Source organism: Panthera pardus, unplaced genomic scaffold, assembly GCF_024362965.1.
Source record: "Panthera pardus isolate Hobbes unplaced genomic scaffold, ASM2436296v1 HiC_scaffold_8, whole genome shotgun sequence".
Lineage (NCBI taxonomy): Eukaryota > Metazoa > Chordata > Mammalia > Carnivora > Felidae > Panthera > Panthera pardus.
The window spans coordinates 38,817,128-38,843,987 of NW_026527013.1; the positions used below are offsets into that span (position 1 = coordinate 38,817,128).

General features: G+C 42.0%; 1 protein-coding gene and 1 long non-coding RNA gene across 10 annotated transcripts in view; both read right to left on the bottom strand.

Annotated features, from left to right (window-relative positions):
* FOXP1 (forkhead box P1) overlaps positions 1–26,860 on the bottom strand; it is a 386,554-nt gene that overhangs the window by 114,822 nt on the left and 244,872 nt on the right. The window lies entirely within an intron of this gene.
* Positions 1,441–12,765, bottom strand: LOC128775544 (uncharacterized). The gene is made up of 2 exons (XR_008420303.1): positions 7,961–12,765; positions 1,441–7,713 (listed from the first exon to the last, which is right to left on the bottom strand). It is a non-coding gene; the product is annotated as an uncharacterized LOC128775544 (long non-coding RNA).

Sequence of the window (26,860 nt, forward strand, 5' to 3'; positions counted from 1 at the left end):
AAGCTTAGCAGTTGCAACGTCAAAAGCATTCAGGAAGTAGCACTCTTGACAGCGCTTTAGATGCCGAGTAAATGCTCTTATAAAGAACACCCAATCCAGCCGACAATAAATCTTACGCCGGGGAAGCCCGTGCAGGGCTGTGGAATCCCCCTCCAAAGATAATTGCCTTCCACACTGGGTGGCAGAGAAACTGCAACACGGAAAACATTTTCTGGGGCCCTATGGCTCTCTATGGATTTTCGTGCCCTAACAGTTACGGAGTTTAAACACACACACACACACACACACACACACACACACACACACCCCTACCTTTCAGAGAGACCTGATAAAAACCCAAAGGTTTGTCTTCTGCTCTGGGGAAAAGTTATGAGGCTACTTCTTGGGGACACTTCTTGGGGTGGCAGAGCAAGGCTGGAAAGAGAGGGTATGTGTAAACACGCAGGAGCAGAATCTGAAGCATGCATCAAGGTATGTAAGTGTCTGTCTCCACTCCGCATTCGTTGAAGGCTCATGAAGTTTCCAACAGGTTCCAACTATTGGGACTCACCCAACAAGCCCATAAGGAAGTACGCAGGAGTTTGCTAGTCCCAAATGCCCTCAAGCAGTCTGTTTAACTCCGAGATGATGCAGGAACATTGGGATCTGACATAGGATTCTATGAATGACTTTATAATTAATTAACAGTGCGACTGTGGGCATGTCGTTTCACCTGTCTGAGCCTACACACTTCACCTACACAAAGAGAGAACTGTAGGAGAGATTCTCCATGGCTTCTTGAACAGTAACAATAACAGTAAACACTATCATTGTTGACTGCTTCTTATATACTGGTACGCATTTTATACTAGCCGAGGACTGAGCTCTAGGTATTTTATAGCTTACAATTAAGGTCACATATAAACCTAGTGTAAAAATAGAAATTGGAATTTAGACTTCAGGACTCTTGGACACTACCACGTCTATGGTAAATCAGGGAATAAAAAGAGGGGAAAACATGTTTGGCAAACAACTCAAAAGACCTACTTCTGATCCTCTGGAGGTCATAAACCCTGTGAAAGCCTAGGAAGGAAGTATTACTGTGCCCACTTAACAGATAAAGAGACTGAAGCTCTGAGTGTTGAAATTACTTAACCAGTATCTCTCAGCTGAATGGCTCCCAAGCCTGGCTTTTGCCCCATCTGCTGAGCTGGGGATGGGGCTGCGGGCTGAACTGAGCCTGTAAGAACGAAGAGCCTGCTTCACTTTTACTCTCTCGGAAAACAAATGGGACCGAGGGTCACTGGTCAGCACGAAGGAACCCGAAATAATAAAGGTAAAATTCTGATAGCCTCCTTGGCTTCTTACACGAGTAAGGCCACGCTCCGCGTGACTTCTCCCTGAATGAAGAACTTCTTTTTTTTTTTTTTTTTAAATATTTTTATTTATTTTTGAGACAGAGAGAGAGACAGAACATGAGCAGGGGAGGGGCAGAGAGAGAGACACACACACAGAATCTGAAGCAGGCTCCAGGCTCTGAGCTGTCAGCACAGAGCCCGACGCGGGGCTCGAACTCACAGAGTGTGAGATCATGACCTGAGCTGAAGTCGGACGCTTAACTGACTGAACCACCCAGGCACCCCATGAATGAAGAGCTTCTGCTGCTGGCATGAGACACACGGACTTTTTCCCTCATCTTCTTCGAACACAGCACTCAGCATCAGGCAGTGGCCCCTTGCCTGGATGATGTGCGAGCTCTCCTGGTGTCTCAGATGTCGAGATGAAACACCCTGGTAACGGGGCTTATTTTGTTTCTGATTACAAAAGGCACCTAGACGGTTTAGTATGGTAGCTCTGGACAGGGTCTGCCGTGGGTTCTGACCCCGGCCACACCATTTCCCGACTGTACTTTTGGTAAATTACCGGTTTCCATTTGTCTCGGTTTCCTCACCCATAACAAAACGAAACAAAACAGAACAAAGCACACACACACAAAACGAATCCTAGTTCTTTTACCAGAGGGTTGTAACAAAGACTAAATGGCATAGAATGGGTGAGCGCCTGGCATAGTGTAAGCACTTAACTGGTTCCCAGCATCACTAGTATCGTTGTATATCCCACAGGTATATGCCACTTGTCCTTCAAATTCCTCCCTGTGCTGTAATGAAATACTCGGAGACAAGAGGTTTCTTTACCATCTTAGACTTGTTTTTCCGTGACGTAGATGGCATAGATTCTAACTCCACAAGCGAAGCGGGAACTCTTGCGTCCAATTAATCTTAACCATGGAAGAAGGCATTTGGTTGTACTGCTTTTTCAATCCAGAGTAACCAGGTCCTAGACCAAGAAGCTTCCACAGAAGGCAAGGTGGCAGTCCCACTTCAATCTCCAGGTTATGGGGTTTGCCACCTCCCACAGCGGGTTCATCACTCAGAAGTATGATGGAGTTTGGTGGTTTGTTAAGTGAGTTCTTAAAGACCCACTGGAATAATCTAAGGAGGGGTCCGCCTCAAGCACTGAGAACATGGGACCGAATTCATGGAACCCTCACCCTATGATTTTATAATGTTTTGCTGCTATTGCCTCTGGGAAGGAAAACCTTTGCATTCCATGCTCCAGAGATTACTCAGCTTGCACACAATTATTATGACCCAATAATCTGATTTTAAGATTCTTTTCAAAGTTTCCAACATCTACACACCCCAATGTGGAGAATGGAGGTCTGCTAGGCTCCCAGAGCACAACACATAGTTACCAGCCATCATTTCATCATTTGCTGAACTGGAAAAAAGAGAGACTCGTGGGCAGGGAGCAGAGAAAATGGGCCCCTTCCTAGGCATCAGGGGTAAGGATACTTTTAAATTAAGGCAAGGAGTGGGCTGAATATTTAAGAATAATGCTCTGTTCCGTGTAGTAAGGTGGGCAGCGTGGAGAAGGCCATTTCAGCTACTGGGAACAGTATGTGCCAACATTCACGTGGGAGATAACATGAGCCATCACACCAAGGAACTGTGAAGCACTTACAAGGGCTGGGGCACTTCTAATTCATGCTGGATCTCCCTTCCTTTGAGACCAGTGTTTCCCTTCTTTTCCACAATTTTACTGTTCCTCCTATCTCAAAAATTGAACTCAACTCTTTCTCTCCCATTCATCCTGTTTTGGGCATGGCCTCTCTTGCACATCTATATTATGTCCAATATTTAACATGATCTCTCTTACCCTTGACCTCACTCAGCTGGGTCAAACACACACACATCCCTCAAGTTTGCAGTTTGAGGTTCTTTATTCCTATCCTGGCACGCTCTCAACCTGGATTCTGAGGTCTCTGACCTGAAGGTTTTGACTGAGTGGATCTGTGATGTCCCTCTACAGTTCTCTAGAGGGTGAGTCTGCCATACAACTAGGGCTCAGGAACCACTAGCACAATGGACTCAAGCATTAGATATTTTGGTCATGAAAATATTTAAATAATATCATGTCAGATATGGATATCTTATTATGCAATTACACAATCAGGTACAACAAAAGCATGAAGAGAATTCACATCCATACAGGGACAAATGTAGAAAGCATTAAGGACTTATGCCAATCCCTGAGGAGAGGAAACGGAACTCTAACAAAACCAGCCAGTCAAGACTTCTACTGGGCTTTCAGTCATCACTCCTTCTTTGCAGCAAGGCTCCAATCACTGGACCATGAGGTCTAGTCTGAGTGCGCTTTTTCTGAAGGCAGCCTAGCTGTGCCTGGGCCAAGGCAGCTCTTGTTAATTTCTATTCACTTGTTCCTTCTCAGCTAAGAGGGGGGCAAGAAGGACAACTGAACTCCTGTCTACTTCCGTGAAACTGAATGTTAGAGAAGAAAGGAGTCAAGTCTCAACAAAACCCACTCCTCTGTCAGGCACATTGTCCTCCTCAACAGAAACACACACACGCACACACACACATACACACGTAAGAGAGTGGAACAGGCTACTCCACTAACTCAGCCAATGTCACCACCATGGGAACTCAATTTGGGGTCGTACCACTTTTCTGACATCCTGAAGCATTTATGGCCTACCCCAGTAATTTCTGCATTCTATGCAACGCTTAATTAGCACATCAAATGTCAAAAGAAAGTGCCCTACGCACAAGAACCCCTTCACAAATATTTTATTAATTTATAAACAAATAGACAAATGAATGAGTTGACGGTTTCTTTTTTCTTTCTTTCTCATTCTTTTGTCCTTTCCTTATTTCCTTCTTTTGCATTTCATTGATGTTTCATGCACTGTATTATCTCTAAACCATAAGCTCCAAGAGACAAATTCTGAACTCTTTCTTCTTTCACTACTTGTGGTACACAGCATAGTGCTAAGGAAAGAGTAACTAGGTACATGTTAAACAGCATCTGTTAAACAACACAAGACAACACACCCAAAATGGAATTGTTTATGCTAAGCTCTGTATCTTCATATTGAGACTTAACTAGAGTTTCAGCTCTCTCAGAAATGCATTCTTCAGCCAGTCCCTCAGGAATCACCTGATCAGCACTAGTTATGTAATCTGCCTGATAGACCCCTGCCATCCCCAAAGGAAAGAAACTTGGTAATAACCAACTTGCTTTGTGCCTCCTCCAAGTTCCTTATTCCTGTTCCCTTCTGCCTAGAAAGTCATTTTGCGTAGCTCCTCAGAGCTCCTTTCTATCTTATCTGTTAGATTGGATGCTACCCAATTCGAATTGATTTTTGGTCAAACTCTTACAATTTTTAATAGGCCTCAGTTTAGCTTTCAACAGTTGTGTTTTCAGAAGAGAGATCCAAAGAGATATATCCCCCACCCCCACCCATGACCCCCCAGGAGCAAGGAGCAACCAGACATAGGCACCTGTTGCGTTCTACTGCCTTGCTGCCTCCTTGCTGCCTCTGGAGGAGGTGGGTAAGCTCGTCTCGGATCCTCACTCGGCACTTTTTACATGACGAACTTTCAGAATATATTTGAACATTTCTTTTTCTGGACTAGGTCCAGAAATTTGCCACAATCAGAACCAGACTGGGTCTGACTTAGAAACTGAACTGGTTCTGGGGCCGGACTGAGTCCAACTTATAAACAGACCTGGGTCTTGTAAACAGAACTGGGTCTGGGGTCAGACTGGGTATGACTTGAGCTGAACTAGGGCCAGTGTGAGGCCTCGGGTGAATAAAATTTTGTGTTAATGCTGAACAAGCAAATTGACCTTACCAAAGATAATCCTGAATTACAGCGGCCACAGTGGAGAATTTTAAACTTATCCATTTATGAAGGTGTCCTGGAGAAAAAGGCATCTTAGTCAAATACTCACTATAAAAAGTAAAGGGAAGGGCTTCTGGGGGGCTCAGTTGGTTAAGCATCTGACTCCCGATTTTGGCTCAGGTCATGATCTTGTGGTTCATGGGTTAGAGCCCGGTTGTCGAATTCTCTCTCCCCCTCTCTCCCCGCCCTTCCCCACTCCCTCTCTCAAAATAAATAAATAAACTTTTAAAAAAGTTAAAAAAAAAAAAGTAAAGGGGAAATCACTTCCACTCTACAGTTTCTGATGACTTGGATGAGACCTACCGAAACACCCTACTCACTCCAGAGCCTGCACGCCGGATCCTGGGAAAACTAGCAGGAGCCAACAAAGGGGGACAATTCTTACCACAGTCCGCTATCCCACATCTCTGTGGTGCCTGGTTGAGAGAGGAAGGGAAAATCTCATATTTTCCCTTCCTTTCAAAATTCATACTGGCAGGCAAAAAACATATGCAAGAAGTAGATCTCTGAACTGTGACTTGTGAATTTGCTTTTAAGGACCCACTGGTTATGATCCTTTCTCTCCCAGGGACAGCTACTGCCTTCTTGTTTGTCTTGTTTTGTGTCCTAAGAACTTGACTTGGCAGCCATTGGCTTGGGGGACCAATATTTGGCTGGACAGAAATGTGGGCTACACCCCATTTGCAGTTGGGGGTCCTACTGATTTGTTGCCAGCTCTCGGGGGGATTGTCTAATTTTTTTTTTTTTCTTTTGGTTATCTTCGGGAGTGGCTCTGGATCTGCAGAAGGTACTATCTTTGCATCCTCTGTGGGACACCATTGGTGTCCCAGGGGTTTTTCAGTATTGCCTGGAATCCAGTTTGTCCCAGCTGAAACCTCACAAGGCATCTGAGGGCTTTTTTGTTTTGTTGAAGTAACTGTATGGTTAGAATTTGGCCAAACTGGAAGCTGATATTCAGAGACTGATTTAGGCCTCCAGTAAGCTAACATATAAGCTATAATATCTCTGTGTCTGTCTATATGTTTTTGTATGTCTATGTATGTATGTTATAAATGTGTGGTATTTTTTTCTATCTCCAGATCGTAACACCAAATTAATATGTAAAGAGCTCTATTTAATTGGCTTAAAGACAAAGAAGTGTTTATATAAACCAAACATACTCTCAGAAATACGCAAACTAACCTAAATGTTTTTCAAGTTCATGTGATCTAGGATGATCTTCAGACACACACACAAAAAGCTGGTGTAACTTTGTTGGTTGGTTTAATTACAACAGAAAGCATTAAATATAATACTTGTATTCTACCTAGGTTCACTAGAACTCAAGTAAGCTCATGTTATCTCAGAGAATTTGTCAGCGAGAGTGAGAACTTAAGATGATGGTTAGCTGTTTAATGTCTCATGAAATTTTCATGATTAATCTAACATAATCATTAAGAGCAAGTGAATTAAATATACACGTAAGTAAGATTAAACTTAAAAAGGAACTTTTCAACAATAATTATGCTTTATGGTATGTACACTTAAAAACAGTTTCCAGAATCTTCTTGGTAACTTGAAACTTTAAAGTTAAACTGAGATGAGTTAAATAATGGATATTCATTAACTACTTATATCGTTTTCAAATAAGGTAAAACAGTGAACCATTAGTCACTGAACACCGGTTTACATCCTTTTGCTTCCTTTTACAAAGAAACTGAAGATAGCTGGGTCTATTTGTAAACACACCTGCTGCCGCACTAGAAAGTTTAGTATTAGGAAGAATATACTTCTCAAAATTATGAAATATTTATACATTTGTCAATCCGCAACTCTGAGTTAGTTTTTGCTGGGAATTAAGAACGCGACATGTTAAGAATTCTAATGAAGGGGTGCCTGGGTGGCTCAGTTAATTAAGTGTCTGACTCTTGGTTTTGGCTTAGGTCATGGTCTCGTGGTTCATAAGTTGTAGCCCTGTGTCAGGCTCTGGCTGCCAGTGTGGAACTTGCATGGGCCTCTCTCTCTCTCTCTCTCTCTCTCTCCTCTTTCTCTCTCCTCTCTCTCTCTTTGCCCTCCCCCACTTGCTCATGCTCTCTCCCTCAAAATAAATAAATAAAATTTATTAAAAAAGAATTCTAGTTAATATATGTAATTAAAATCAGAAATAATAAAGGTTTTAAAAAAACACTATGACACCAACAGTGTACCTATGAAAAACCAAAATTTAATTTTCTTTTATCTGCTAAAAGCACAGTTTTCTTGGTGTGCTTTCAGTAAGAGACTGAAAAAGGGTTTTCTCTACCTTTTAATTTATCTACCTGGAAAGTAAAGATTTTGCTTCTTACAAAACAATTTACTGTGCTTTATATTGGCTTTATCAGGTCTCTGATTGCTTAGGCAAACCCACTCTTCTCAATATTAAGAAAGCTCACTTTTTCTCACAAGTATATGACCTTCTGTATTTATGTTAACCTTTCTACTGTTACTTTTTTTTTTTTTTTTAATTTTTTTTTTCAACGTTTTTTATTTATTTTTGGGACAGAGAGAGACAGAGCATGAACGGGGGAGGGGCAGAGAGAGAGGGAGACACAGAATCGGAAACAGGCTCCAGGCTCCGAGCCATCAGCCCAGAGCCCGACGCGGGGCTCGAACTCACGGACCGCGAGATCGTGACCTGGTTGAAGTCGGACGCTTAACCGACTGCGCCACCCAGGCGCCCCAACTACTGTTACGTTTTTTAAATAGATAATTAAGTATTATTTTATAATGATCTGTGATCCTATTTAGTCAAAAGTTCAAACTTTTTGATGTTTGGACAGAATTCCCAGTATCAAATTCTAAACGAAGTCTTCTGACCTCAAGCTAACTTTGGTATTTTATAGCAGGTCCCTGGAACATCTCAAAAGATTTGTTCTCTTTCCATATAAAAAGTGAGACATTAAACTAATTAGATTTAATATATCAAATTGCATGGGAAGCATTTGTCAAATAAGAAGTGACGTTAAACATTCTTAGCTTGTATTTATGTGGATGCATGTTATTAATGTAAGTGTTCTAGAAATTGTGTGAAACTCCTAGAAATCTGATATGTCCTATATAATGTTATCAGTTGTAATTTCAGTTACCTTAAAATGTTGTGTGTCACAGAACTAAGCAAATTTCTTTGTCACTTCTATTATAATGAATTCTCAGCAGATCTTTAACCAGGGGAATTTTTAAGTCTTTTGGTCATTTACAGACAGTTATTATTTTACTCTAATGCTTTTGCAAAAATGCTTCATCTTCAGAAAGATTCATAGAAAAGACAGCGAAAAGTATTCTAGAATACAGGTTTCTGATAACTTGAAGACCGTAAGACTAAACTGGGTAAGAATTTCCAGAACTAATGAAAAACTGGATGCAAACAGAACAAGAATTAATAATACAGGATTGAATAAAGTGGTAGGGATGATTTGATCTATCTCTCTCTATACAGACACACACACACACACACACACACACACACACACACACACACACGACTTTTTCTTTAAAACATTGCTACTTCCTGAAGGGTGTTGCCCCCAGATTTAGGGAAATCTTTTTCTCTTTTCTCTTAAGCCATCTGTGACTTACAATGATTTTGTAAAGTATACCTTTGTAAACAGAATTTAAATATTTACTTTTTCCCCCTACTTGGTCCCTCCATAATGTGGAAGCTTACTGAGTATTCTTATTTTCATGGCAATAGAGTTACCTCCCTAAGTTCAATAAAAGCATGTGCTCCTTGGACACAACTAGAAACAATGCTTATATTACCAAGGTTTTGACTGGAATGTCAGATTTGAGAATGTTGATAGAATCAAATATGATGAGACAGTTTTAAGGAACTAATAAGGTTGACTTTATATAGCTAATAAAGTCCCTGGGAAGACTGGCCTGGTACTTTACTTACAAGGCTCCTGGCAATTTAAACAGGTTTGTAAGGAAGAGCATAACTTCAGAGCAGGCTCAAGAACTGTAGGACAGCTTGAACACCTCAGGAAGACAGGAATTTGCCCACATCTATAGGTATTTCAGGAAAAGTCTGATGTTGAGCACTTGGGTTGGCTTCTTATCTTTGAGAGGCTTATAAAATCCAGTCTAAGATTCCTTACAAAAAATTCCTTATGAAAAGCAGATTTTAAGAGAGGCTACATGGTCAATCACTATTCTTGCTATTCTGCTTTAATCAGGCCAAGTTTAATGAGACTAGACTTTTTTAAATTAAAAAAAATATATTTACTTACGTTTGAGAGAGGGAGAGAGAGACAGAGGTTGAGTGGGGGAGGGGCAGAAAGAGAGGGAGACACAAATCCAAAGCAGACTCTAGGCTCTGAGCTGTCAGCACAAAGCCCGAAGCAGGGCTGGAACCCGCAAACCGTGAGATCATGACCTGACCCAAAGTCAGACGCTTAACCAACTGAGCCACCCAGGCGCCCCCAGACTAGACTTATTTGTTAAACAAATTAGTTTTACTGTGATAATCTTTGATAGAAATGAGGGTGACTGCAGAGAAAAAAAATTATGTTTCAGTAGAAAAATCACAACACAACCTTGTGGATATTAGATTCTAGCCTTGTTCCTGGTCTTTGAATTTTTGCCATATATACCTATCAACCTGGACTAGATATGGGATTCTTCTAGTTTCTTCAAATATCTGGCTACAATCCTCCAAACTAGTATTTCTCATCTTCTCCCACCTTCATGATTGGGAATCATGAAGAGCAAAGACTGCACTTGAGTCTTCCTGCAAGGGACGGTATCAGATCCGTCCTACTACCCAGATAGCAGTCAAACTTCAGGGGGTGGAAACGTGGGTCCTCACCTCCCAATTAAAAGCGTTCTTCCAGACTCCTAGAATGGCACACCAGCTGGAGATCTAAACTTACTGACTCAGAAAGTTCCTTCTCAGAAGTAGATGGCATCTTGAAGTGGACAGCTCTTTCATGGTCATAGATCGAGATCTTTACCTCCGATATGAAAGCCTTTTTCCTTTTGCCTCTTTGCTACTTGGTTGTTTTTTTTTTTTTTTTTTGTCTTTCTGTTAACACATGCTCCTTATCTCTGACAACCATCCCTGAACCTACTGCTAACACAATACCTACCCAACAAAAATCTCTGGCGAAGTTGTTCTTGATAATAGGAGAGCCATTGATTATCTTTCATTCGAGCCAGGAGATATTTGCGCTGTGGCTAACACCACTTGCTTCACTTGGGGTTAACACTTGTGGGTTAGTTGAGACTCGGCTACATAAGATCACTGAACAAGCTAGCTGGCTTAACAAAGTGACTCCTTCAACAGGGTCTTTATTTTACTTACTTGATTCTGACTGGCTTAGGTCTTGGAGGCCATGGGCTCCAAAGTACATTCTAGACATTTTCCTGCTGATAATGATCACAGTAGTCTCCCTGGTATGCTGTATTCTCTCAAAAGCTTTATGTGCATGTTCACAGCGACTGACTACCAAGCAAATGATCTCCCTAAGACTAGAACATCAGACAAGGAGCGAAGAGAATGGCCAACTTAAAGAATGTGAACCTAACACCATGATCTGTGAATACTACAAAGAGATTCAGCAAAAAGACATCATGACCTATGAATGCCACACTGAGATTCTGGGGTGTGGAGGGAGAAGAAAAAAAAAAAGAGGAAAAAAGAAACATACAAAAATAAAAAACTGCAAGAAGTCCAGAGCAGTAGCTGGGAGTATCACCAATGCCTTAAATTTTGATCGCATCACTCAGGCTGAGAATCTGATTAAAAGGAGTAACTGTTTTAAAAAAAAAAAAAAAAAGGCAGGCCCCAAAAGGGATCACTTTTACTAAGCCCTATGGCACCAAACTGACATAGATGTAACTTACTTACAATTTCAGCTCTCCGAGAAATGGAGTCTTAAACCAGTCAATCCACGAGTCTCCTGATTAGCACTAGTTAGGTCATCTGCCTAACAGACTCCTGCCATCCCCTACAGGAAGGACCCTGCAATAACCAATAACCAAATTTCTTTATTCCCACTTCCCTCAGCCTGTAAAAATCTTTCCTTTTGGAGTGGTCCTCGGAGCTCCTTTCTACTTGCTACGTATCTGGGGTGCTGCCCAATTCAAATTGATTTTAGTTCAAATAAACTCTTAAAAATTGCAATACGTCTCCGTTTTTCCTTTAACACACCTCTGTATGTAACATGCACAGTCAACACAAGGAAGCATTTCTATTGCCAAGTGAGGGGCTAAGATCTTACTGATCACAATTTTATGACTGACTGACCTCACATCCAAAAATGCACTCCATATACAGCAATCAATGATCAATCAGATTCTTTGAAAGTTTTTTAAAACATAAACTGAATGCAAAGTACGATACAAGGATTACACAAGTCACTTCAGATTTCAGTCACTAAGGACAACACAGAGATATCGAGATTTTTAAAAAATCATCTATCTTCCGGGACGCCTGGGTGGCTCGGTCGGTTGAGTGTTTGAATCTTGGTTTCAGCTCAGGTCATAATCCCAGGATCGTGGGATCAAGCCCCACAACGGGCTGCACACTGAGCATGGAGCCAGATTAAGATTCTCTCTCTTTCTCTCTCTCTCTTTTTCGTCCCCCCTGCCTCTCGTCTACTCTCTCTCTTCTCTCTCAAAATTGAAAAATTAAAAAAAAAAAAAACAAGTCCTCTATCTTCCATTTGTCTTGTTAATTTGGTCACATGAAAAGAATCCGGAATGAAAACTGGAAGGGTGGGAAAAGCAATTCCCGGAATTGCTGTCAACACTGGAACACCCCAGAATTCGATTTTCACTGCTCACAGTTTCCCCACTCCATTTTGCTCTGCCTCTGATGCCTCTTGCCCAACCCCACGAAGAAAGACAAAGGTCAGGGGAAACCTACAGAGAGGCCACAGCCTGCACTTAGGACGAGTCACTGGCCGGTCAGAAACAGAGGCAACTTGAAACCTTTTCTTCGCAAGCAGAAGACGTAGGGCTGGGCATCACCTCTGTTTCTCTTCTGTCACCTGGACTGTGGGAATTGCACACTTGTGGGCCGAGTTAATCCCAACAGCTGGTGGCATTCGGCCCTGCCCACAGTCCCTCTGCTCGTTCCTGCCACAGTCTCAGAGTCTTGGTTCGGCCCCTTCCCTCTGAAGCTACAGAAGTTCCAGTTTTGTTCCAAACGCAACGCCAGCATTTGACACTCGATGACATCTGCTCTGGTCTGCCGCAACCCCCTTCACATGCAGCTTCCAGAAACGAGCACCGAGGGTCAGGTGCCATCGGGCTAGTCCAGAGGAGGACAGAGACTCGATTCCTCATTACAGTATTAATGCAACTTAGACTTCTTGGTGTCCGGGCCCCCACCGGGTCACGACTGGCTCCTACCAATTTTACAATCATCCCCTAACTAACGGTCCTGAACTACTGTTAAATTGGAGCTCTTACTACACACACAGTGGTCTCGGCTTTGCATTCATTCCCATTAAAGATCTTTTTTTTTTTTTTTTTAATGTTTTATTTATTTTTGAGACAGAGAGAAACAAACCATGAACAGGGGAGGGTCAGAGAGAGGGAGACACAGAATCCGAAACAGGCTCCAGGCTCTGAGCTGTCAGCCCAGAGCCCGACGCGGGGCTCCAACTCACAGACCGCGAGATCATGACCTGAGCCGAAGTCGGCCGCTTAACCGACTGAGCCACCCAGGCGCCCCCCCCCCCCCCATGAAAGATCTTTTTGATTTTGATCCAGAATTTCAGCCAGCTGAGACCTTTTTTTTTTTTTTTTTAAATCGTGATTTTTCACCTTCAAATATTAACTCTTCCTCACCCTTCCTGGACACACACCATTTCTGTCCCCCCGGATTGCCTCGAATCACATGATCTGAGATGTACTGAAATCAGTTTGCTAAAAGTGTGCATTCCAGTGGTTCGCAACTCTACGGTACGACGCTATTGTCCTCATCTGACAGTTACCGACACCTGTTCCATGCTAGGCGTTATTCATATCTACCATCTGTTCCAAACTGAACGCGCTTGGAGAGGCCAGGTTCCTCCCGCCACCCTCAGGTGGCACCTGACACGGCGCCTGGATCTCAGGAGGCACCTCATAAACAAATGTTGCTGATGCATAGATGAGTGAACTTACTTCATCTTTACCACAATCCAGTGAAGAGATCCTATTATTAGCCTCTCTTTTATAGATGAGGCAACGGAGGTCTAGAACCTTAAATAACTAACTCATTGAGAATTAGGTTCCATCACATGAAACCAGCTTTTGAAAATAATGGCAACAGGGGCACCTGAGTGGCTCAGTCTGTTAGGGGTCCGACTCGTGATTTTGGCTCGGGATATGATCGCACGGTTCATGAGATCAAGCCCCGTGTCGGGTTTTGTGCTTCTGTGCTGACAGACGGGTGTCTGCTTGGCAATCTCTCTCTCTTTCTCTTTCTGCCCCTGCCCCACTCACGCACGTGTGCACCCTCTCTCTTTCAAAATAAATAAATCAATATAAAAAAAATAATGCCGGCAAAAACTACACAACATGTGAAAGACACACTGATCACCCGTTTCGAAGCAGGACCCCAAGTGGGGTTTTTATACCTCTTATCTTACTAGTGGGGGCTACGCTTCCCCCAGCACCTCCCCTACCAGCTTTCCTCTTCTCCTTTCCGTAGAAACAGACGTGGCTGAAGAAATTTCCAAATTAAAACCTGGCAATGGTTTCTACATTCTTGTTTCCTAAACCTATAAATCAAAACTGTCTAAACAGGTCATAAATGTTCCTTGGCGATATAATGGGAAAAGTTCTGATTTATGGTGCCGGTAGAATAATTTTAAATAATTACATAAGAGTTTTGAAAAATGCAATTAACACCTTTAGAAGTTTTCTGAAATGAAAATGTATCTCTGGAGATGACTGTTCCCATACATAAAGATAGCCAGTTAAAAAATAAAAATAAAGCTACAAGATGCAACCGTGTCTGAATGATCCTGTGGAGAAAGGGCACAGGAACGGTTATTTACAATGGGAGTTCAGGAGCAGGACCACACCAGTACGCGTTTTAATGCTGCCGCCTTCTCACGCGATAACAGCACAATTAGCACATGTCATTACCAAACATCAAAATTAAATCACCAAATAAACATCTTATTTCTATTCAGCCCCAGCTGATGCCTCTCTCCCTCTGTACTGGTTTGACACATCCTACCACACTGTCCTTTGGAACACTTCAGATCCTCCTACCTGCTCTTGCAAATCTGGCCAATGTTCTTCCCTTCCTCTTTCTCTTCATTTGTGATTCATCTCCTCCTTCAAAATCCAACCTTCCCCAGATGAAGTCACTCCAAACATCCTTCTTTAACTCTAAGTTCCCTGGTACCAAAGAAAAGTCGTATTCTCTCTGAATTTCCCTTTTCAGGCTTACCAAAAAGCAGCGGTTGTTATTTTACACGATGAACTACCTTCTCAAGCTCACTTGGGATAACAACCTGTCTCTTTGTCCTTCACTCGATATTCTTCACTTTGGCCAACACCCTCTCTGAAGCATTTTCAACTCACGAAGTAATACAACCACATGTAACTAAATTTTAAATTAAGGATGCACTTCTTAATGCTACCTGCTATTAATTTTCTTCTTATCTTGAATGAGAACACTCCACAAAATGGAAGCAAAAATGGACTCTTCTCAGGGTCCTTCCAGATCCGATGGGAATCTGAGGAGTGTTACAACACCCCACCATTCATATGCTGGAATGGTCCAAGGTGGCTCCCAGTTTCTTGAAATCTGCTATACTGACAGGGACGACCCAGGGAGGCTTCTCAGCCACCATCCTGGCCATGAGAACGACGGAAGGAAGTTAGAATCACAGAAACTTTTCTCTGGAATAGATTGAGAGATCATTTTAATCCCACCCCCTCATTTTCCAGATGAGAAAACTCATACCCAAGAAGGAAAAATGTCTTAGCCAAAGGTCAGACATCTAAGCAGTTACTGGCAGAAGCAGCCCTAGAACCCAAAACTTCTGACTCCTAACTAAGCATTCTTTCCATTGTTCCACACCACCTGGCAGGGCAGAGACATGAGGAGCCACAAAAATTAAAGAATCAACCTCCAACACTTGACAATTCTGGTTGTGTTTGTTTTTTTCGGTAGGGGGATACATAAGGAGACCATAGTCTTTCTCTATTTGTTGGAATGAGCAGTGCTTTTTATCGTAACTGCAAACTGTGAATGAAAACTACACTTAATCATCACTCACAAAGGGCACAGGATGTCAAGATTTAACTTCTCTTCTGCTGTCACTTGTCTCAAATCCACGTAGCTCTGCTGAGCCATTAATCTAGAGCTGAGCTGTCCAATAGGGTAGACACTAGTCACATATAGCTAGGTAAGTTTATATTAATTACAAGAAAGTAAAATTGAACATTCTCAATCATACTGGCCACATCTGAGCTGCCCAAAGGCCAGTGTGGCCAATAACTACCACATTGGACATGCAGACATAAAACATTTCCACCACTGTAGAAAATTCTATCAGACAGTGCTCAATGTCTAGAACATACCAGTCCATGAAATGGGTAGAGTAAGAAAATCACTACAAGGATGAAACATAAATATGAAGTATAGAGTTTCCAGCAACCAAAGACTTGCAGAAATATCGTAGGCCAAGGATCTCTGGTTTCTGATGAGGACACTAAGTCCTAGGAAATGTATTATACTGTTCTCCCAAGCTTTACAAGCAGTAAGACAAAGAATATGGATTGAATGCCAAGTTGTCCAACTCTCAGGGAAGTCATTTTTTCCATTACACTTGTTGACAGGCTAAACACTAACAATATGGCAGGCCTTACTCTCTTTAAGATGACACGGGGTAAAATGTCTATGTGGCACCCTTCTCTATCTTCTAAAAAGAAAACTGAGGTACAACAATTTGTCCCTTGTTTATTCTGGATCTATGTGATTTTAGTGGAGCCAACTTTATCCAGGGGGAATATGGAGGCAAGCAAATGGCTTCATCCCAGCCTGTTAGCCTATTCCCATCCCCTTGTCCACAGTGACTGGACCAAGTGTAGATTACTCAAGTCATGCAGTCAATTCACAGACTTCTGTTACAATTACTGAGTAAGAGATATATTCTTTTTTTCTGCTGGGGTTGATCAATAGTACATATGTGAATCTGGGGCTCTCAGAAGCCATCTTGGCTCAGCAAATGGAGAATCTGACAGAGAATAAAACCAACATAAAAAGAAAGCAGAACAGAAAACAAAGGGAGCTAGACCGAGTCCTGGTGACGTTATATGAGTGCCTGGTCCCAGCTGTGTGTGAGGCCAGGCTAACTGTGGAACTTTCAAGTCCATAGACATCCCCACAACCCATCATTAGCCAGTCTGAGTTGGGTTCTGACATTTACATGTGGAAAGGTTCTGACTAATACAGGTACCTCTTTCCAGAAGGAGATTAGGAAGTAGTTATATTAATACTTCCAATCAACCTTAAAAAGCATACCAAGAGGGAAACACTCAAGTAAAAAGCATACAGTGGCAGTCGTAGATCTTGGTTCATGTGATGCTGTTCTGGAAGGGATTCCCCAAGTCAACCCTAATTACACTCAAACTGTCCCAGCCACGCATCAATCACTAGGTTTCAATTTAACACATGTACATTTTTCTTTTAATCACCCATGTTTACAAGTTTCTTATCAGGATACGCCTGAACCATCACTTTAAACCTAAATGTCTTCTAGACACAAGCCCTGGGAATTTCTTCAAGATATTTTCACCACCTTAAAAAAAAAAAAATACAAGGAAATACCCCCATGGTCTCATGATGAAAGTAAAATGAAGACTTTTTGGTCTGATGGGATTTCACTCAAAATTCTTTCACCATTTTTCCTTCCTTTTAAACTGATTCCTCACTCATGGGTCTGTTTTTCCCTTCTTTTTAAATTTGACATTACAGTTTCTGTATCTTTGTAGGTCCCATTTGCCAAACTGAAACAATCATACGTTCATGGAGTGTGGCAATAGATGATTTACAAAATACGTTAGGAACCACTGTATTGTAATCTATACATGCCAGGGAAATACATTCTGTCTTCATGGTGGCCCATTTCAAAGTATCCACTGTGTATCCATGATGTTTTAAATCACTCACTGAGACCAGGCCACTTTCATTGGATAGGTTTTTAATGGATTACCTCCCATTAAATAATTTTTTAAAAGGCTTTGTGTTCTCCATTATAAAATTGCTTTTTAAAATTTAAAATCATTGTTTAAATATACAGATTTGGGCATAAAATAAATTGTCTACATCGGTGGCTTGTGTATTTAATTCAATGATCTTGTCCAAATCCACTCATTTCTAGGCTGTTGTACTTTCTCTCCAGCTCATCAACAACTCAGAGCTACTTTTGTTTTTTTTTTTCCCCTCCCAGTGAGCTTTTCCACTTAAACTCACTAATATTCAGCATTCCAAAATTTCACTTACTGTCTCTTTACTATGAAATTCTAGCCAAAGCTGAGTGCGGTCCTATGGCTCAAGATTCTTACTAATAATGAATATGAATATTAACTTGGTGTTTTAAAGTCATTGTAAACAATTCCATCAAGTTCTGATAACATTATTAGCATCTTCTGTTGGTAAGTACGCGTCTCACGTTGGGTATCTCGGCTGGATGCTTTATGTTCTGGTTTTCATTTGGTCCTTCCCTTAAGCTTGAGAGGGAGGTATCTTCGACAGCCATTTCATAGACACAGGAACAAAAGTGAAAAGGTTAAATGTCTTGTCCAAGGTTAGAGGGCAGGTGAGGATTCAGACATAGTTCTCTATACCTTTAAAGTTTGGGCTAATCCTGACGGTGCTGGCCAACGATTCTTAAATTTGAACTAAAGATATCAGACTGAAATCCTTCGTGATTGCCTTCTCCGTGCATGAAAGTACCGCTTCGTGTCGGCAATTGGCCTCTCGCACATCCCTGGCTCTGGGCAAGAGGCAAAAGAGAAGGCTCTCCCCTCTCTGCGCCCCAGCAGTTATAGTTTCCCCATTGAGGGCCGGGGGTTCATTCCATATGAAAGAAATGTGTGCGCCTTGCCTCAAAGAGCATCTTCTAATTCACCCTTATGTGACAACGCAACATACCAGTGTCATTATTATGCAATTTATTAAGAAAAGAGTGTGTGTGTGTGTGGGGGGCGGGGGGACATTTAATAAATGTCATGCTAATTTTATCCTTGGAGAATCTGCAATAGTCATTTGCTTCTTCCAATCTTCAGTTTCTCTGGCTGGTAGAGACAGAAGGGCTGCAGTGGCTGGCTAGACAAGCCATCTTCGATTTCCCCAAGTCAGTCACTGAGAGGCAGGGCTGAAATCCCGAGTTCTGTCTTGCTCAACACTCACCAAGGAACGCCTCTCTTCCAGATCATGAGCGACATCTAACGTGACCCTGGGCTGCAAACTTCTGCCCCAGAGCAAAGTCGAAAACCAATTTACGTAGAATTAAAAGCTATTTGCTCGATCCATCTCTTGCTCCCACTCTGGTCTACTTTCAAGTGTAACACATTCAGCTGGAATTACAGGTTACCTCTCCGTCCGGCACTGGGGCATAGAATCTATCTATGCACAACCACGGAGCATAAACATTACAGAGAAATAATGACTTCGGAAGCACCAGGCACCCTACCCAAACACAAGCTACATGTGTGTTCACAGATGGAAACTAACGGCTGTTTACCCTGAAGGCCCCATAAGAAAAATGCAGTCACCTTTACAGTAAAATGCAACTTACTATTCAACATGCAACAAACTGAGATAGAAGAGAGCTGGGAATGAACTCCAGCAGAGAGCTCTTACAGCACCTCGGATTTCTTCGGGAGGTCCAGGCCATTCAGGAACTGTTCAGGGCCCTGAGAGGTGAACTGTACCACTGATCACATCGTAACACCAAGATCGGAAAAGGTTGCAGGCTCAATTCTTTGTTGGGTGGGTCAGGGAGTAGAGCCTGTGTGACATCACATTGTGTCTCACTCTGGCAGCCTGCTGACTAGTAAAGGCAGAAAGCTCTTGTTGAACTGAACAAAAGAAACAATACAGGCTTTGTATGGCACAAGGTTACGCCATGTAGTAAAGCTAATGGAAACAGGCTTGAGCTGCACCAGAGCTCCTCTGTCCATTTCCCGGATGCAGCAAATAAGGGCACCCATTCCTTGCCAGTGTCTTACAAAATGACAACAAAAGCCATCCCAAGTTTCCTGTTGAGAGATGCCAGCAGGCACTGACAAAAGCTTAACAGTGTCTCCCTGAGACTGCCGTGGTTTAGCACTTTGTCAAAACAGGATACTATTTAAATTAAAAATTTACTGATTCAAGTTCAGAAAAACCCTGCTTTGCTGTTTTTATAACCAAATTCGTGGGTGGGGAAACTTTGACCTTTATTTTTTCTTTTTTTTATGGCATCTTATATGGGTCTGAGAAGGTACTATATTTAGCAAGCTAGTTTTGAGAACCAAGGTGTCTAAGCAAGATGACTATCACTTTCTATGAATTACTGTACATGTGAAATCATGGGCTTGTTACATTATGCAAAAGCAACTCAAGTGAAACAAACAAAAATACCTGTTTGCATACATAAATTTTGCAAAAAGCTCTGTGGGGAGAAAAAGGGGAAATACACACAAACTCACCACAGCAAAACACACTCCCCAAGTGAATCTTGTCCAGTATTTCTTTAAAGAAGAGAATACGACAAGACTGCAAGACTGTGGTCAAGAGAGCAAAGCCAACAATCAGAATCAGTATATGGGTGAGCCTCCTTGGCTCGTGGAAAGCACACCCAAGTTTGTCTCTGTCCTAGGGCTTTTCCACCTGCTGTGCCCTTAATCTGAAATATTCTTCTTCCAGATACTTGCAAGACTCAACCCCTCACGTGATCGAGGTCTCTACTTAACAGTCTCGAAGAGGTCTTCCCTGGCCGACCAACTGAACATGAGAATCTCATTACCACTGTCTACATCATTTTCACCAGCTTTGCGTTCTTCGTTGTTTTCATTATCACTGGACATCTGCTGCTTACTTTCTTTTTCCTTACTGGGTTAGCGTCCCATAAGAATATAACCTCTATGAGTTCCGGGACTCTCTCTGCTTCATCTGCTGTTTACCTGAGGTTCCTGGTAGAGTGTCTAGGTTGACACAGCCACCCAATCGTTTGTCAAATGTTGTGCAGGGAACCTGATGAACATCTCCTCGAGTCTCTGTAAAAGCTTGTTCTACTCTCCACCTGATGACCTAACTATATAACTGGCCATGGCACACGCAAAATCATCCCAATAATGCCCATGACCTCTGAGACACTAGAGAGGCAGTTGGATAGAACTAATGAACTACTTATTTGGCCCTAAAATCACTTGCAGATTATCTTCTAAGGTCTCACAACTGTGAGAATAGGCGGCCTCTCAAGGTTCACCAGGGAAAGACTGGAGGAAGTCTGGAGAACTTGAGAAATAAATCTAATTCCTCAAGTATCTTGATGCCTTTAGTCTCTTCTTTCATCAATCTTTCTTTCTTACTAGTCACTGGAAAATCTTTTAATGAGGTGAACAATACTCTTTCACCAACGGCGTTGAACCAACATGGCCCCAGTGCTCAGGGCTCAGGCCACATGCTTGCCTTTAACCTTTTTTTCCGTCCACCACAGCTGAGGGATGTCACATATTACTAGCTGTTATGCTGGGTCACTCATGCAATAACTCTAAATAGGGCTGTTGGGAAGGTTACTGTTGGTGGTACTCGGCCTCTCGGACAGCCCCAAAGATTCCCACCATCTGGTATTCGCGCTTTGTGTAGTCTCCTCCAACACTATGTCAGGGCTGGTCCGTGTGGCCAATAAATATGGCACAAGTTACAGTATGTGATGTCCAAAGCTAGGTCCCGAAGGACTTGGATCAATCTGGGGAAGTCAGCTGCCATGCTGTGACACTCTAAAGCAACCCTAAGCACGAGGAACTGAGGGCTCCGGCCAAAACCACATGCGAGAGCCATCTTGGAAGTGGATCCTCCAGCCTCAGTCAAGCTCCAGTGTCACATTTTAACTGTAATCTCATGGGAGACTAGGAGCCAGACTACCTAGCTAAGCCACTCCCGTACATCTAGCCCACAGAAAATGTGCGAAATAATTAATGTTAACGTCGTTGTTTTAGGACACTAAGTTTGGGGGTAACAGAGTTTCCAGACCTCATAAGGGAAAACCTATATCATCCTTGCCGTAGGGGAATCCTCACTACACAGAGTCCTAGTTAAGAAAGGGGTGTTCCCATTTTCACACTGGTGACCAGCTACAGCAAGACATCAAATCTATCATCAGATGCAGAGATGCAAAGAACCTAGAACTCCCAAGTCCATTGGCTGTAGCTGGCCTGTTACAGAACAGTAAAGCCCCCCCAGGCTCTACCTTGGATCTGTTACTAAAGCTTTTGGCCCCTTAAAAGAGATGTTAGAGCAGACACACACTGATAACTGAAACAAGTAAGCAGGTTATCTGAAGTCCATGGCAAGGTAGAAAGGGGGAGCATTTCTCAGCTCTACGACTGGCGCTTTATAGGAATGTTGCTTGAGGTACCGAATTTTTGGGGGGGGGGCAGGAGGGAAAAGCTGGAAAATGGTATTTTGATGGAAAAATTCCAGACTGTTTAACCTCTGCAAATAACTCCACAAGATGTTAAATATCCTGTGGGCAAATTAAATAGCGTCTAGCCTGGGGACCATTAGCTTGCAGTCTTTATTGGAGAATCAATTTGTGCTTCCCTTGTTCTTCTATCGTAAGTAACATAAATCTCGAAATTCCTATTTTCAATGAATTTCACTTCCTAAGTTTCTTTCATATTTTTTGTTGGACAAGCCTATGCTTTTTCACAAACAGCGCTGCCCTCTTTGTACCAAAGTTGTCAGGATGGCTGTTAGAAAACATTTGTCGCTTTTTTCACAAATGCAGTAAATAATGTGCTAATACAGAAGTGAAAGAACGAGTCTTCTGCAGGTGTGAAGAGAACCACCCTTGGGGGAAAAGGGGACAGGGCAATGAAGAGTAACAAATTACTTGGTCCCCAAGGGAAACATGTCAACTTTGACCAGAAGGCTTCATCAAGACAGGGCTTGAAAATCCCTTCTTCCTTCCCAACACATCGAGAGCAAGAAAAGTAGCAATTACAAGGAAATGAGAGCATTCCCTGGTCCTCGCGGTACACGTGTTAACTATAAAGTCAAAGAGAATATAACTGTACAACTTCCTCCTTAGTATGGAGAGGGGAACGGAGAGGGAGTTACAGTGGGGGCAGAATAATCATCACACACCCTGTGTGTTCTTCTCAGCAGGCACAGCTAATTCTGCCATCAGAAGAGAGGTACCCCCTGTAGAGAAGACCTACAGATGTGAACATCAATTCATCAATTCTTTGGCTGAAGAGTCTTCAATTCACCTAGTATATATGGAAGATCGAGAGATGACGATACAACTCTGACCATTCTAAATGTAATTTTCTCTGAAAATGCAGGTAGGAGATGAACACTGCCATTCTCTGCCCACCTACAGCCATTGAAAATAATCTCCCAATTCTTTGGGGGCAGGCCAAGCCTAGGATCTCACAAGTGGTAAGATGCAATCAACTTCACAATGCGTTGATTAGAACAGTGGCTACAAGAGTGAGCAACATTCTAAATGTGATGTATCACCTTATATATCTGACATGGATATATAATTAACATATGTAACCATTTTTAACTGTGTCTTCCAATATAATCTGATGGGTAGATACTTCTATTTTACAGAAGAAATTTAGAAGCAAGCTAACTTGGACATACAACTGATAAATAATAGTTTTTTAATTTGGGTCTATTTCCTTCCACGGTCTTGAAAGCCAAGCTCTACGGTCCACCTCATCAATATCTAGCTTAAGCTAGAGATGAAGGGCAACCACAAGCTTTTCCCTAACCACTCGACATATTCAGTCAATGAACTTCATGCTATTACTATTACTGTTATTAGTCTAAATGGAAATATGATTGTTTTTATCATATTGTTGACCAATAACAAAGACCAATAAAGCTCACACCTGCTTGGCAGGTATGAGAAGCACATGTATGAACAGGATTTGGATGCAGGAAACGAAGTTCAAGGATTTGGCTTTATAAAAGCCAACAGGAAACCAGGGTGTGCCAGTCCTTGCCTTTGAGAGAAACGGAAAGAACAAGGACCCTTGTGGGACCCTAAGAGCAGTATCAATGGAAACTCGAGGTCACATTCCTCCCCCTCAGACTGAGGAAAGGAGGAGGCTGGTCTGTGGGACCAAAGCAAACCTTCGATAGAAGGAAACTTTCAGAGGAAATGATTTAAGCTTTTTTGGTGAGAAGGGTATTTTTCAAATGCCTTTTTGAAGTTCTTATTTCCATCTTAAGTCTACACAAATAAAAATAATCGTCAGTTTTCAAAGGGTCTTGTGGTTCACCGTGGGGGAGGGAATTTGGCTTGGTTTCTGCCAGTGAAGCTTCCAGGTCTTTGGATTTTCTTTTTTTCCTATTTGGAGGAAAAACTTAAGCTCCAAGGGAGAAAAATGGAGACACTAGATGTTCCCAGTGATTACTGGAGAACTGTCCTGACCTGACGGCAATACAGTAAAAGAAGGATGGAGAAAATCTACTACGTGGCAAGGACTCAAGAGAGATACACTTTGGGGCTATATGAAAAAGCCACATTAAAAGAGGTGACTTTTTGATCTTTCATCGGACTACATTCACCAAAATGTTTCAAAAGCCAAAGAAAATTCTCAAATAGCACTGTCCAGCAGAATTTTCTATGATGATGGAAACGTTCTCTATTTGCAATGTCCAAAATGGTAGCCACCGGTCTCATGTGAGGCTATTTAAAGTAAATACAATTTTAAAATTCAATTCTGCAGGCGCATTAGTCACGTTTCAAGTGCCCTGTTCCTTTATGTTCCCGAAGTTCCCTATATTTACATCTGTTAGCACATTTATTCTATTGTATTAATGCCCTCTGTGCAGTTTCAACTTTGACATAAGAACAGTTCTGTACTCCAGGGCTAAGTGGGGTCCAGTTCACAATAGGTATATAAGAAATGTTAATATGGATAAATGAATAAATGGGTAAATGAATGACTCAATCCTCTAAGTTCATATCTATCCCCCGGGGCCTTGCTGTCAGATAGAATCGCTGTATCATTTCAACCAAATTTTAATACCAAATGAGTTCTAGATCTTGATGAAGATAATAATTATATTAATAGAGATCAAAATGAGACTTAGATCTTGTTGGTGATGATTATAATAAAGATCAATCATCTTCTCGTCAAAATGCTGTGGTCTTGGCTTCCAATAACTTCGTTTTCTATCAGTTTCCCTTGAAGCCTTGCTCTGCTTTTTTTCCAACATTAGGTAGAAACAAAACAAACCAAAACCAAAAAAAAAAAAAAAAAGTTTTCTTGTCTTTCCCTTTGTTTCTCTGTAAACCAAGTTAAGTAGCTAGATAGCCAAGCTTTTCCTCCCAAAGATATCCTGAACACCAAACCCAAACAAACTTCCAAGTCTGGAGTCAAATCAAATGTTTTCTGTAAAGGGCCAGGTAGGAAGTAGAATTGACAAAATTAATGAGCGTGGCTCTATTTCGAAAACACTTTATTTGTGGACCCTGAAATCTGAATTTTGTGGAATTTTCATGTTTCATGAAATGTGACTCTTCCTTTGATTTTTTCAACCATTTAAAAATATAAATGGCTTGTGCGTCCTACAGAAACAAGCTGTAGGATTTGGCGCTCAGGTCTATGTTTGCCAAGCTCCGTTCTAAGGCCTGCTGAGAGCTCACATGCTTCATATTCAAGTTAAAGTTCCCAGAGCAATGCAGATATCGTGACACTGATGGAAATTAAACCCTCGTTGTAGACAATGAGATATTCAAGAGCCTTAGAGTCGAGCAGCTCCAGAGGCCAGCTGGGAGCCAAAGCAGGGAATTTGGTGGCCAAGGGGGTTGTGGTGAATGGTGGAGATGAGGGCAATCCTTGTCCACCCACTCTGGTATCACTCATTTCCAGTCTTGTCACCATCAGCTGAGCAGAAAGATGAAGGCTCAGCTGGTCTTGAGATCCTTTTATAAACCAGTTTTGTCCAGACTTCTATTAGTCAAAATCCTGATCTCCGTAAGAGTTTCTGCAAGCCTGTGAATTATGCCTTTGATCTGAGTTACATTATCTTCAATTAAGCATTAATATATTGTGCATGAACTGACACCGTGTCATGCAAAATGGTAAGGCTTCTGGAATACATTTCCAAAGCCAGTATTCTAAATAGAGCTGTGTAGGCAGTGAAATATTTATTTTCAAATTCATCTGTGTACATTTTCAAAATTACTGCTCTCTAAATTTTCTTTGAAATGTCTGACCTGCTGTTCATAAGTCAAAAAATAAATATAATCTCTCTTTTGTGGAACGCCAATTGGTAAATTGTGTTAAAAAAAAAAAAAAAAGTCAGATTGGTTACTTGCTGTTAGATGGTGGATATTCAGGCCTCAAACAGCTAGTGTTACCTTAAAGAAACTGCCCCAAAGGCCCTGTGGACTTCCTTGACCAGGCTGCTGTCAGACTGTTTCGCCCTCAACAATTAACAGTCCCCAAATTTCCCCCAAACAGTGGCAGAATGAAGCGGCTTCTATTTGTAAAAAGTGAAGTCAAACATGAATATGGGAATACATACAGGGGTGGAAGAAACCCAGTTCGCCTTTTTGGTTCCATGTTGGTAGATTTTCTTTCTGTATTTTGCAAAAGGAGCAGAGCTGGTATTTGTTTATAGAACACTGAAAGAAGAAAGGCTCCGGGTAAACACAGACTCCACGTTTTAAATAACATTCGAGTTCCTGAATGAGGTATGCCCTAAACTTCTAGAAACCAGGTGTGACTCTGGCATGTAGGCCAATTTCAACACTTACCTGAAAGGTATCCAAACGACTTTGGTAGGAAATCAAGTTAGTGATCTTGTGACACTTACAGTATTTCCCAATTTGGGCTGCCCTGGAAAGATCATAAAAATTGGCACGTATTGTAAAAATGGAGTCTCCCAGTCCGTTCTAAAGTAGAAGTGCACAACTGCATAGAGACAGGAAGATGAGCGGTGTATTTTAAATCCCCAGAAAGACCTTCAATAGGATACCAGCTGGATTATCCTTTGTCTTCACTTCCTGGACCTCTCTAATGGACCCAAAGGTTAATACGGTGGGTGGCCTACCTATTTGTTCCATAATATTCAGCCCCCTGTCCACTGCTATGCCCTGGGCGAATACCCAAAGGCCAAAGCCAAGAGTCTTGACCAAGGTTTCCTTAACATTTTCTGATGACCACAGATGGCGCACATTGGTGAGATACAGTCAGAGAGTTCACTTCTACTACCCTAGGGGGAGGCTGGGGAAGAGATGAAGTGAAACCACAATGAAAGAGACAATGAGATTTCAAGCTGGCAAAGAACTTAACTGTCACCTTGACAAGTGGTCTTCAACCATGGGAGTGCACGAAAAGCACTCGTGAAGGCTTTGAAACATACCCACGCTTGGGCCCTATCCCAAGATTCTTCTTCA